A 4171-nucleotide genomic window follows, 5' to 3' on the forward strand; every position below is an offset into this window, starting at 1 on the left:
TGAAGCACAGAAAATGCTTGTGCTCAGTCCTGCGATATGTTCCACCCTCCTTAGAGCCACGGCCATCTCACATAGTTTCGTGATTTCCTTCAGAAACTCTCATTCCCCATCCCTGTCTGTTTTCATTCTCCTCCCATTCTGTTTTTTCCCTGCACCCTAGTGTTTCCCTTAGCCTCATTTGCTTCTGCAGCCACCAGTACATCTTCCTCCTTTCTTTCAACTCTACATAGTTTCAAAACTACTGCATGAAGTCCCTCTCTTCCTTTCCTGCTGCCTTTTACCTTTTCCATTCAAACGTAGCAACTCTTGAAATCTCTCACATTTGTAGTTATCCAGACCTCAGGAACTGCACTCATTCTTCATTCTTCCTGAGATGCCAACTGTTTTTCATGGTTAGGAGACCTAAGGTTTTACTTCTGAAGTTTTGGCTTCCTTGACACAGTCTATTCCTGATCTCTCTAACTGTTGCCCTGGATGTCATTCAAAGGAACAACTTCATGCTTTCCTCTGTGCTCTGTGGAGAATTATTTGGTCTTCTTTCCTCTTAAAACTTACTCTGGTGCAATCTCATCTATAAACAGTGTCAACTACCATCTCCTCTTTGGATGCTACACCTCTAACCCAATACTCCAATACTACTACACTCTTCAAATTGCTATCTCAGCCAGTATTTCTGATACTGTAAATTCAGGCATCAACTGAAGTTCAACATAAACAAATTAGGGTTTTTATTAGCCGCCCCCACAAACTCATCCTGCCAGATCCTTCCTGAATCACTGTGTACACCAGCAACACCAACACTTAAGACACCTGTCTGAACATTATCTCCAACCCAGATCATCCTCAGGTCGTCAAATCCAGACCAAGTCTTGCAGAATCTTTCTGCGCAATATTGCTCGTATACAACCTTTTAATATGCACTTAATTAATACCCTTGTCCAGATCCTCATCACCTCAGGACTAGATTAGTACAAAATCTTTTCCTCTGGCCTGGACAAACACAGCACCTAATCAGAGTGCTGCTGCAAAGACCAGTCTTCTGGTGCATCACTCTGACTGTGTGACCTCTTTCCTTGCATCCCTTCACTCCCTTCTTTGGTATCTCAAATACAAGAAACTTCATGTTCCCTTCCATGGACCGTTCTCATTATTATTCTCACTCAGTACTGAACAGCCAACTTACAATTCATCTGTAAGTTATTTTTCATTAGACCCTTGTTAAATTTTCAGTCAAGCACTTCTGTGCTTCCTCCCATTACACTTCATGCTTTGAAAGAGCTCTCTGCAACACCTGCAAAGTCACTGCATTGCCCTCCTTCAAATCCTTTCTTAAATCTTGTTTGCTATGATAATTACAAAAAATTTGACAGCATGTAGGCTGCTCAGGAAAGCTGAGACCACTATCTATCCTCACGGCTGATTTTCTTTCACTGTTTCTTTGCAATTCCCCATCTGTCTTTGCCTTTTATGTTATACTTCCACTCATAATTACTTATGAGTAATTCTCACTGGGAGAGGGACAGACTTCATTTTGTTTGTTCAAAGGGGTCTCTGGTTGATGACTGTGGCTTTTCAGTACTACAGTAATCGACAGTACCGGAGGGCATAGGAGACTGGGAATCTAACAGGCGTTATCTAATAGAACCTTGGGAGTCAGGAGTAGAATTTGTGCCGGCCAACAGTTCCTATGGAGCGGTCGTACGAGGCTAAACAAAATCGAGGATGCCAGTTCAGTCATATAAGCTGAGAATGTTATTTTGTTCCTCTGTGGACCACTTTGCTACCAATGCTTAAACGTGTTCCCCAACAAAACAACTGCTTGTTCCGCTTTACTGTTTAAGTCAGTGTTCTATCAAAGATACTAATTAATTATATGGAAATATAATTTCCATAATTTCTTTATGGATTAATTTCTTTAATCATTGTTCTGAAACAATCAAAATATTTAATACAATTATATAAATTGTATGCCAATATAATTGTCCCTACTACATATATTTTACTGCATTCTATTATATAGCACAGGTTTAAAATATCATACTATATAGTATATAGTTATAAAATAAAATAATATAGTAACTATAGTTATTATCACAGTAGACTACAGACTACTATATATATCTGCCATATTTCTGATGTGAAAGAGATTCCGTATATACTGAGAAAAATGCCACTCTGTATGTTCACATGTTCTATATGAAGTCTAAGCTTTTCTTCTCCTTCTGTTGAGGTCCTCAATATGAGGCAGTTGTTACTCAAAACGTCATTTGACTTTCAAGAGCTAGCCACACATACAGAGCTGGAGAGAGTACTACTTTCATGTTCTCCTAGGCCTTTGGTTTCAAACAGCAACAAAGGCTGTATCCAAGATAACACATAAACCTTCCCTCCAAATGCTTTCCCACATTTACAGAGTGATTTACTTCAAATCACTGCTGCTCCAAAACTAGCATGAAGTGCAGCATGACTTGCTGCAGTATATCCCTCTACAAACTGTCTGTAATACTGATGGGAAAATTCTGTTCTTCAGGTCTTCTCTTCATCTGGTTTTCTGGTCACATCATTCTCCTTGGGCCTACAGTCCAAGCCCACTACAGCACTGGACCTCTGCATGCATTCTGAGCTCTTGTGCTTAGCAAAAAATCTGTTTGATATGATCTTTTCGTATATCCTCATTACTGCTGGTTTTGCACTCTACCGTGCATGCTTCCTCTATGATGTTTCTGACCTCTGGATTGATTTTCCTATCCATCATTAGTTAAGAACTCTCGTCATTCAGTTTATTGGTCCTCATTCATCACACTAACAACTAACATCACTGGATGTCCTGGTTTCAGCTGGGATAGAGTTAATTTCTTCCTAGTTGCTGGTACAGTGCTGTGTTTTGGATTTAGGGTGAGAATAATGTTGATAACACACTGATGTTTTAGCTATTGCTAAGTAGTGCTTACACTAGTCAAGGACTTTTCAGCCTCTCATATTGCCCTGCCAGCAAGGAGGCTGGAAATGCACAAGAAGCTGGGAGGGGAGACAGCCAGGACAGCTGTCTCCTGGCCGAAGGGATATTCCATACCATATGACATCATGCTGAACAAAAAAACTGGGGAGGAGTGGGCCAGGGGAGCACGGCTGCTGCTCGGGAACTGGCTGGGCATTGGTCAGCGGGTGGTGAGCAACTGCGTTGTGCATTACTTGTTTTGTATATTCTTTTATCATTATTATTATTTTCCCTTCCTTTTCTGTCCTATTAAATTGTCTTTATCTCAACCCATGAGTTTTACCTTTTTTCCAATTCTCTCCCCCGTGCCACTGTGGGGGAGTGAGTGAACAGCTGTGTGGTGTTTAGCTGCCTGCCGGGTTAAACCACAACACTGGATAAACAAAGCAAGCTCTTACACTTGACCCAGTAGCAATTCCCTGTTGGGTTGCTTGGCTTTAAAGTCAGACCCTTCCGATATCCTCATCCAAAGACCCACAAAAATTCAGGGAACACCACAGGAATCAACTGAATTATGTGTTTTGGTGAAAAGTGGAAAAAGCCAAACATCAATTACCGTGAGCAGAAATTCAAGGCCACTGCCTGTGCAGAGCATAGCAACAAGTTCACAGCTGCCAGCTCTTTAAGTGTGCAGTTCAAGCCAATGAATGTTTCCAGTTGACCGAAATGCTTTAACTACAAGCCATTTACCATACAAACAAGAGACAAACTGCTGCATCCAAAGATCTTGCTGGGGTTGCTCTGAAAAGGGTTGGGCAGGAGGGGGTCGCTGGGTGAGGGCAGGGGCGAGGGCAGCCCCTCACCTGCAGGGCACAAGCCTGTGGCCCTTGAACAAGCAGCACGGGGCTGGGCTGATTGCAACTGGGGCAGCCATGTGTCGGGATCACCAAGCAAGGGCATTGCAACAGGGCAGGTCTGAGGTCCTGACAAGATGGGGCAGGAGCAGCAAGGTGCCTGGCCAGACACAAGTGCAGCTGAAACACAGCTCAGGCAAGGTCCCAGGCAAGGCCAGCCCTAAAAGCAACTTCTAGAGGAAGGGGGGAGAAGGCTTCTCACAGCTTTACTACAAATCTGATCCCAGGCTACACAGCTCTACCATTTCAGAGTTGGGTTGAACAATGGAAGCTAACTCCAGGGAGGGTGAAGGAGCTGCAGAGACTATTGGTGCAGTCA

The sequence above is a fragment of the Pygoscelis adeliae genome, unplaced genomic scaffold (assembly GCF_000699105.1).
Source record: "Pygoscelis adeliae isolate BGI_AS28 unplaced genomic scaffold, ASM69910v1 Scaffold113, whole genome shotgun sequence".
NCBI lineage: Eukaryota > Metazoa > Chordata > Aves > Sphenisciformes > Spheniscidae > Pygoscelis > Pygoscelis adeliae.